Source organism: Chrysemys picta, chromosome 3 (genome assembly GCF_011386835.1).
Source record: "Chrysemys picta bellii isolate R12L10 chromosome 3, ASM1138683v2, whole genome shotgun sequence".
Classification (NCBI taxonomy): Eukaryota; Metazoa; Chordata; order Testudines; family Emydidae; genus Chrysemys; species Chrysemys picta.
In genome coordinates, this window is record NC_088793.1 from 113,743,941 (window position 1) to 113,754,284 (window position 10,344).

Here is a 10,344-nt window from a genome sequence, read left to right on the forward strand (position 1 = left end):
TTTTGCTGTAAGCTTGCTAAGGTCCATGGCCAAGATTTTGGATGCCTCAATTTCTAGCACACCCCTCTAAAGGGGCCTGATTTTCAAAGGGTGACTGCTCAGCACTTTCTGAAAAGCAGGACCCTTTAAGGTGTCACAAGTTGGGTCCGAAGAAATTGAGGTTCCCCCAAACTTGCTGGTCCCTTTTTTGGAAAATCTTATTTATAGAAACTGAAGGCTGTTCTCTCATTAGGCACTAATGTGGCTGCTTAATACGATAGGCATAGCAGAACGATACATAGGTAAATATGCAACTCACTTACATGTGGCTAAATAAACTGCCATTTTCTGAAAGCACAATGCTGCCCTTTGCTAAACTGTATAGAGGACAACCCTTTCATTCCTTATTTAAATAATAAATGGAATAAAAAGAAACCCCGAAACAAGCCCCCTTGTGTTAAATAAGTCTGTAAACAATACAGAAGCAAAGTATGAAGTGTTCCTATTAGGGCTTATTTAACTATGACTACTCCTTTTCTCTGTCTTTTTATGCAGAAACTACTAATTCTGCTATTTTAACACGAGAAGAGGCATTTCAGTGAATTCTCCCTCAATTCAAGGTCTGCATTATCCTCTGCTACAGAGCATGGTCTTAGTAAATAGCCTGTGGAAAGAACAAGGTCACATGCTGCAGACTGGGGAAGGGAATTAATCAATGAAATGAGCAAAGACCTCTACTGGTAACCGAGAATAAAAGAAAAGGGTTTGGGTATAGAATGTTCTCTCTGCCAGTGAAAGTGGCTTTAAATTCCTCAAACCAAATACACTATACACTTTCAAAAAGATACTGACTTCCCCACAATCATGATCAGATCCTGCAATTATGTTGGCTGAAGGAAGGTCAGTTTGAAACAATATTCACTGACAAATGAAATGGATTAGGTATAGTGCATTATCTCTGCTGGGAGAAGTAGAGTTATTTGAAGAGATGGCTTGGATGTAATACAAACCTCACACTCTGACCTTTCATCCAGAGTTTCAAAATGAACTTATTTTAGGACTGGCAAAAGTTCATTTAATTTATTTGCCCATTAGTTTTCACTTTTCTACCCCATTTGGAGCTAGCCTGGATGTGAAATGACAAAATACCGTAAGAGAGGTTGTTACTGGTACAGCTATGGAGGGAGGTGAGATCTCTTGAGCACCTGATTTTGAGAGGGAGACAGCCTGGTTTGCAGCCTTAAAAGCTTCAGATGATATGAATAAGCTTGGAATACCAACAGTGGCATTTACCTGGAGGTGTGGGTGGCTTTGCCTAGTTTGTTTTGAGTCTTACGTATATTTTCATCTACTGCACTGGCTTCTCAATTTCTTATTTTTATCACCTTTAGTTTTAGATGATATTTGGCAGCCTGAAACCAAGTACAGTTAAAAAAAAAAAAAAGTGGGGGGGAGGGGAAGAATGGAGGCAAGGGGGTGGTGATTATAAATCTCACACGCCATCCCATTGTAAAGAGTAATCATTCCAAGTATTGTTGCTGTTTATTCCCATTTTATTCTTAGGCTTTCTCCTGTTTAGAATTAAACCTATCACATTACAAGCCAAGTTAACTGAATGAATTAATAATACAGAGAAGGAGGATAGTCCAGTAGTTAGGGTGCTATCCAGAGACTTGAGAGACCCAGGATCAATTCTCAGCTTTGCTACAGACTTCCTATGTGACCTTGGGCCAATCACTTATAATTTATGTCGCTCAGGGGTGTGAATAAATTACACCGACCTAAGCACCGGTGTGGACAGCGCTATGTTGGCAGGAGAGCTTCCCTCATTGCTCATTGGAGGTGGATTTATTAAGTCGATGGGAGAGCTCCCTCTCATCTGCTTAGAGTAGCTACGCTAGCGAGCTTACAGCAGTGCAGCTGCATTTGTGAAGCTGGGCTCTGGGAACCTCTCTAGTGTAGCCATAGCCTTAGACTCCCTGGCCCAGATCCTTCAAGGTACTTAGGTGTCCACTTAGCATTGCAGTGCCTCCCCCCAAAGTGCCTCGCTGCCCAGTGGAACTTTGAGCGCTGAGCTAAGTGCCTAGGCTTTCGGTACAATGCATTAGGAGAGGAAGGGATTTGCAGAAGCAGACCAGGGGAGCAGGGAGGTGTCTAAACTAGCCAAAAGCGAAATGCTGAGGGGTGGGCAGAGGAGAAGGATTTAGGCACCTAAACGTGTGTCTACATTGCAACTAGGCACCCGTGGCTGGCCTGTGCCAGCTGCCTCGGGCTCATAGGGCTCAGGCTGTGGGGCTGTTTAACTTCAGTGTAGACATTTGGGTTTGGGCTGCAGCCTGAGCTCTGGGACCTTCCCACCTTGCAGGGTCCTAGAGCCCAGGCTCCAGCCTGAGTCCGAATGTCTACACTGCAGTTAGACAGCCTCTTAGCCCGGTCCCGAGCCAGCTGCAGGTTTTTAATTTCAGGATAGGCATCCCCTCAGTGGCTGACCTGGTGTGCTTGGCTGATGGGCCAGAGACAAGTGCCTCTTTCTGTTTGGGATTCTCAGCTGTGAACCTTCTCCTAGAGATAGGCACCTAACCAGGTCAGCTGCTTAGGTAGCTCATGTCCTACAGCTGAAACTGTCTTTCTGTCTCTTGCTCATGCTCGATATCGAATATGCTTGCTCTCTGTTTGCCTGTGCCCCCCACTTCTGCTGTCTTTTGTGTGGGTGCTCTGTTGCCTCTCCATCTGTCGGTAGGGGCTGGCAGGTAAAAGGTGTTAGGCGTGTTCTGAGCAAGCCTCTGGGATTGGGCCTCACAGGTGAGAGGATTTTCTCCCATGCCTAGTTTGAGACTCCTGCTTTGGGGCCTTCGGGGCTTCAGCTTGAGCTAGGGCTTTGGAACAACTTGTTAGCTGTGGGGTGGTGTCTGCACTTAGCCGGCTTGGCAAATGCCAGCTGGCAGAGAAGTTAGGCATGCAGAGGATTTAAATATCATGGGGACTTAGGTGGCAACTGAGTGATGACTTTGTTAGTGGCACCTGAATGGTAGACCTAGATGCCTGGAGGCAAATAGGCATCTAATACCTTTAAGGATCTTTCTGGGCCTCCGTTCTCCATCTGTTAAATGGGGTTGTTAGTAGTTCCCTACCTCACTAGGTGTTAGGATAAGTTTATTAGAGATTGTGAGGGATCCAAATGCTATGGGAAAGAGGGCCATATAAATACCTTAGGTAGCTGCAAGCTTTGTATCGGTTTTAAAAAAAAATTCTACAATATTCCATTTAATAGTTTCATTCAATGGAAGGTATTTCCTCAGAAGTATTTATAGAATGGCTGTCTCAATTATATGAAGTGCAAAACAGAAACCAAATTTCCAGTATGTATAAACTACCAATGCAGATTATTTTGATCAGTGTAGGTAGGAAGTGCTGTACTTGTAAGGATAGTGCTAACTACAGTAGATGCTTTATATTTTATTCCCCAGCAATAGAGCCCCATCAGGTTACTGAGCTGAACCAGAATGACAAGCCACAGTGCAAATCCCCATGTTACTATTGTAAGGGATGGCATGGATTTGGTATGTTGTTGTTGTTCCAGTAGTGACTACCAATGGCAACATATTTCAGGCAATGTTAATGTTTCCATTCAGCAATCTTTTTTTTTCTTCTTTCTCTCCAGGTGAGTTATAACGTGGTCAATAAAAACATGAAATGGCTGCTGCATTGGTGTTGACTCTCTGGTTTTTGATAGTTTGATGGGTTGGCTTACGCTGAGTGAAACGTTCTGGCTTTCCTGTATTGCTTGCTTTTCTTTCACCTACATTAAATATTTCCAGTCCTACAATGTCTCATGCTCTTTTTCTAAAAATCTTATCCATTAGTAGAAAAACTCTCGTTTCTTTTAGTTCGTCTTAGTTGTCCTGGTCTCTCAAATATTTAGGGCTGTATTTTCACAGGATCCACAATCCTGCCTCTCCATTCATAGACATGATATTGAGTACACCAGAAAGCTGAGTTTCAGCCTGATAGTTAGATAACTTTCTAGCCAATTTAAACATGGAAATGATGGGCCAATTAATTGTAGCCACAAAGGCTGAGGTGGTTTTTGCGAGTTTTGGCTCTAATTTTCGCTAGATGCTTGCACTGAAAAGTCTTTGTTACTGTTTTGATATATAATAAAGCTGCTGCATCACTAATTGAAAGTAAAGCTGTTTGGGAAATGATTACTACCCCACCCTTCTTCTGTGAATTTTTTTTTTAACAAAAATAAGAAATGTTTCATCTCCAAAATTTCCTGAGGTGGAGAAAAAAACCTCTGACAATTTTCAGTGAAAACAAACTTTTTTATGGAAACTTCCATTTAATTCAGAAAGTGTTGTTCATGTTTGGGTGGTGGTAGGGAAAGAGGTCAATGAAAAATGTTGCCTAACTTTAGTGAATAGTGACTTGGCTTCTCACAACTTCACGCTAATCCAGTATACAGTGCATCTGCCAAGAGGCATGCAGTATTTCAGATATCATTAAGGCAACAGGATTGTGAGAAATCATTTATTGTGGGGCAGCAACACTACCAGTTCATTGTCACGTCACTGGGGGTGATAAGTAGATCTGCAAACTTACAAGTTAAAAACAAAAATGGTAAAAGGAAGGTGGTTGTGTCTACTTGTTCTTCTTTGAGTGATTGCTCATGTCTATTCCACAATAGGGGTGTGTGTTCGCCACGTGCACTGGTGCCGGAAGCTTTTCCCCTAGCAGTACCTGTAGGGGAGCACCCTAGCGACCCCTGGAGTGGTGCCTCCATGGCGTGATATAAGGGGCGCTGTGTGCTCCCCCCACCCTCAGTTGCTTCTTGCCGCCAGTGAAGGTGCTTCGGAACTGCTCTGCTCCAGCCTTGCTGTAGCTCGTCCCCAAAACTGCTTGTTCGTTCAGTGTATGGTACCTGTAGTTAGTTAGTTTAGTTTAGCTAGAGCACTCAGGCCGGGGCATGCCCCGGGTTTTAAGTCATGTGACACTTGTAGGCGATCTATGCCAGTGAGTGATCTGCACGCGGACTGTTTACGCTGTTTGGGGGAAACCCATCTCAGCGATCGCTGCAAGATTTGCAAGTCGTTTAAGCCTCGAATCAAGAGAGAAAGGGACATTAGTCTCTGAGCTATTCTGATGGAGTCAGCGCTGACCCCAGCTCCGGCGTGCCGCTCGAAGTCGGCACTGGGCACCATGGTGTCGATGCGCGGCGACCCTTCGGCGCCATCGACTAGTTGGCACTGCTTCCCGTCCATGGGGCACTTTTCCAAGTGTGGGGAACTCCCCAGGTGGACCTGTTTGTGACTCAGCATAACCGTCACTGTCCCCGGTTCTGCTCTGGAGGGGGCGGGCTGGGACGGGGCGCTATCTCCAATGCCTTCCTCCTATCCTGGTCAGGTCAGTTTTTCTATGCCTTTCCCCCTTCACGCTGATCAGCAAGGTCCTGGAAAAGTTAAAGACGGACAAGGCCCAGGTCCTTCTGATTGCCCTGTGATGGCCCAGGCAGCATTGGTATGGGACCCTCACGGGCCTGGCGGTCACCCCGCCATGGCCATTACCATCCCGCCCAGACCTGCTCTCCCAGGGCCAGGGCCATGTCCTCCACCCCAACCTAGCGGCACTCCACCTCATGGTGTGGCTGCTCAATGGTTAGGTAGAAAGTAGGCAGCCCTCCACATGCTGAGCCTACTTGGCAAAGTGGTCTCAGTTTTCCAGATGGGCGGATGAGCAGGGTGTTTCCCCGGTGGCCGCCCCGATCCAGCTTATTCTGGACTGCCTCCTTCACCTTAGAGCCCAGGGCCTGGCGTCCGCGTCAGTCAAGGTGCACCTAGTGGCCATATCGGCCTTCCATCCGCTGGTGCAGGGCCACATAGTATTCTCCCATGCTATGACTGGCTGATTCCTTAAGGGGCTGATCGTCTCTTCCCATATGTTAGCCCCCAGTCCTGCAGTGGGACCTAAACTGGTGTTGGCCTGTCTCACGGGGCCCCTGTCTGAGCCATTAGCCATGTGCTCCTGGTCACACCTCTCGTGGAAGGTGGCCTTCCTGGTTGCAATCACGTCAGCTAGGCAGGTCTAGGAACTCAGGGCCCTGACCTCTGAGCCCCCGTACACGGTGTTTCATAAAGATAAGGTCCAGCTCAGCCCACACCCTTCGTTCCTTCCGAAGGTGGTCTCCACCTATCACATGGGTCAGGACATTTTTCTGCCAGTCCTCTGCCCCAAGTCCCATCCAGTGAGGAGCGTCGCCTCCACACGCTGGATGTGAGACGGGCTCTGGCTTTTTACCTGGAGTGGACTAAGCCGTTCAGAAAGTCCTCGCAACTGTTCATCACCTCGGCCGAGCGCATGAAAGGTGGGTTGATCTCCACTCAACATTTCTCCAATTGGATCATCTCATGCATCTGTACCTGTTATGACCTGACTGGAATCCCTCCACCACTAATTGTGAGGGCACACTCAACTAGGGCGCAGGCCTCGTCAGCTGCCTTTTTGGCCCATGTCCCCATTCAGGACATTTGTAGGGCTGCCACGTGGTCTTCAGTTCATGTGTTCACCTCGCATTATGCGATTGTCTCTCACACCAGGGAGGACGCTGGGTTTGGCAGGGCTGTCCTCCGTCCCGAGAGTTTGTGAACTCCTTCCCACCTACAACAGATATAGCTTGGAATCACCTATTGTGGAATACACATGAGCAATCACTCGAAGAAAAGACAGGTTTCAGAGTAACAGCCATGTTAGTCTGTATCCGCAAAAAGAAGAACAGGAGTACTTGTGGCACCTTAGAGACTAACAAATTTATTAGAGCATAAGCTTTCGTGGACTACAGCCCACTTCTTCGGATGCATATAGAATGGAACATATATTGAGGAGATATATATACACACATACAGAGAGCATAAACAGGTGGGAGTTGTCTTACCAACTCTGAGAGGCCAATTAATTAAGAGAAAAAAAACTTTTGAAGTGATAATCAAGCTAGCCCAATACAGACAGTTTGATAATAAGTGTGAGAGTACTTACAAGGGGAGATAGAGTCAATGTTTGTAATGGCTCAGCCATTCCCAGTCCTTATTCAAACCGGAGTTGATTGTGTCTAGTTTGCATATCAATTCTAGCTCAGCAGTCTCTCTTTGGAGTCTGCTTCAATGGCTGAGCCATTACAAACATTGACTCTATCTCCCCTTGTAAGTACTCTCACACTTATTATCAAACTGTCTGTATTGGGCTAGCTTGATTATCACTTCAAAAGTTTTTTTTCTCTTAATTAATTGGCCTCTCAGAGTTGGTAAGACAACTCCCACCTGTTTATGCTCTCTGTATGTGTGTGTATATATATCTCCACAATATATGTTCCATTCTATATGCATCCGAAGAAGTGGGCTGTAGTCCACGAAAGCTTATGCTCTAATAAATTTGTTAGTCTCTAAGGTGCCACAAGTACTCCTGTTCTTCTTTTTGAAGAAAAGACAGTTACCTTTTCCGTAACTGGTGTTCTTTGAGATGTGTTGCTCATGTTTATTCCACATCCCGCCCTCCTTCCCCTCTGTCAGAGTTGTCTGTCAAGAAGGACAGAGGGTCGGGGGAGCACGCAGCTCCCCTTATACCGCGCTATGGAGGTGCCACTCCAGGGGTCGCTAAGGTGCTCCCCTACGGGTACTGCTAGGGGAAAAACTTCTGGCACCGGTGCACGTGGCGAGCACGCACACCTGTTGTGGAATAGACTTGAGCAACACATCTCGAAGAACACCAGTTACGGAAAAGGTAACTGTCATGCCTTCAGTTCCACATGTGCAGATCCTAACTAACCTGAGTAGAATCAGCATGCATACAAGGCCAGCTCTACTGTTTTTGCCGCCCCAAGCAGCGCGTCGAATTGCTGCCAGATGGCGGGAGCAGTCCGTGTGCCGTTAGGGCGGCACACGTGTTTCCGCGGCTGTGGCAATTCGGTGGCAGCTTCTGTCTTCAGAAGCCAGAAGACAGAAGCTGCCGAATTGCCGCCGTGGGCAGCTGAATATAGAAGCTGCCGCTGAATTGCTGCTGCCGCCCTAACGGCACACAGACTGCCCCCACCGTTCGCGGTGGCAATTCAGCGCACTGCTTGGGGCAGGTCGGAGATAATGTTTAATCTTTAACTGTTTAAAATAAATTAGGTAATACTTCAAAAGACACTAAAGGACAAATGCAAATTCACATTGGGATAGACCAGTGTGCATAGAATAAATAGCAGATCATGTGGTTGATCTGGATTTTAGGACTGGATTGTAGGACTGGATTGACTAATCAGTTTAATAAAAGGTGCTATTATAATGAAGGTTCTGTGCATGCAGCTTTTTCTATGGGTTTAGAATTGATGTTAGCTGCCACAGAAATCTGCCTTTTTATTCTCTCTGGAAATGTGGCTGTCATCTTGTCTTCTGTGTTGGTACCTGCTTGTGCACCTGAATAGAACTCTCCCTTTCTGTCTGCTTGTCTCTGCTTTCCCTTGGGTGGGCTGGGAGTTGTCTCTAACTGGGGTGCTGCAGACAGGTGGCACCTACACGACTCTCAAGGCACAAAACTAAAACATACCCCTGGCAGCCTTTCAGAATCCTTACCCCAAAATACTCCTGTCTATCTTAGGTACTCACAAGCCTCTGCTACCATTGTATCTGAGTACAACATGCCTGTGAGGTAGGGAAGTATTATCCCCATTTTACAGATGAGCAACCAAGGCACAGAGATTGTGACTTGCCCAAGGTCATTAAGGTCTTTTGTGGTAGAGCAGAGAATTGAACCTGAGTCTTCCATAGCCCTGGCTACTGCTCTAACCACCACAACATCTTGCCTGCCAGACCTCTTCCCATAAGCTCATCCTGAATGTCTAACCCCTTTCCTCTCACTTCTCTACCTATACCCACTATCTGCTCACAGCAGCCAGAATGAGAGAGGCAGAGTTCCCCCTCTGCTTTTCAGCAGCCGGGAGAAAATGAAATGGCACATTGACTCTAAATTCTGCAGCAAAGCCTCCTGAATTTTGCAGCAGGCAACACACTAATATTTGGATCCCCAGACCCAGATTGAAATCAAGTGGCATCTCAAGCCTGGCTGTAGGAGCAGCTCTGTTTGGAATGTCTCCTGTCCTGCCGCTGAAACACAGAAGCAGCAGTGAATCCTTGTGGAGGACCCTCGGAGAAGGTGGGAGTGGCTTGCTGCCTGTAGTTGTGGGTGGATGCACGTGATTCATTATAATGTATGGGGAGGGGCAGCTAAATGCCTGCTTAAGACAGGCTGATGGCTGTGGCAGAGGGATAAGTGAATTATTGACCAATATATGCTGGCTAGCATATATAATTATCCACACCATATAAATATTAGCATGTATCAGGAAGACGCTGTGTAACTCAAAAGCTTCTCCCTCACCAACAGAAGTTGCTCCAATGAAAAATATTACCTTGTCTTTCTAATATCCTGGGACCAACATGGATACAACAACCCTGCATACCCAACTATTATAGCAGTTATGTAGCTTAAATTGGCCTATAACTTTACTATAATCCTGTTGATTTATGGTAAGTATCCCATAATACCTTGCATTAGTTGAAGTAAGCTTTGGCTTAACTCAATGGGAAAGCTGTGAGGATTAGGACATATGAGTATTTGACCATAGCAACAGGAAAGGCATTATTGTCATAGGCCTGCACAGGAATGTCCCATAGGAAGAGGACAAGACATATGATGTCCTACCATAATGTATACCCAAGAGGTGCCTTCATGCACTTTGGTACCTGGAACCCATGTGTTCAGAACAAAGGAATAAGGAGTACACCATGGTACCATAAAAACAAGTAGAAAGCTAAATGGTTAAATCTAGTTTCGGATGCTGTACACAGTACCTTTTACTCGTAAAAAGATGGCTTTGGGGTGTAACGTGGGGAGCATACCTTCTATGTAAGATGATGGCTTCCCAGGGACTGGTACCATATTGAACCTTTTTCCTGTGCTATATTCTTATTGGCTTAATAATACTGACTGACAATGGTTATTTGGCCTCTTAAATATATTTTTATAACGAACCGAAGTGTAGTCAAGCAATTGACTATACAAATATATCAACAGAATGAATGAGTGGAATGGGGAAAAAAAGAAATGCTGGATGTGATTTCTGCTCTTACACCAGTGAGAAATAAGGTGTAAGTCCATAGAATTCAAACTGAGTTGAGCTAATGTAAAATGCATGTAAGTGACCAAGAGTCAGGCCTTGAATGTTGTGTGAGGGAGGGAACTGAAGAGGATGGATGAATGAGTGAGATGTAGGGAAGCAAAGTGGGCAGGAGTTGTGAATGAGGGATAGAATGGAGGGAGAGACAAGGGAAGAGT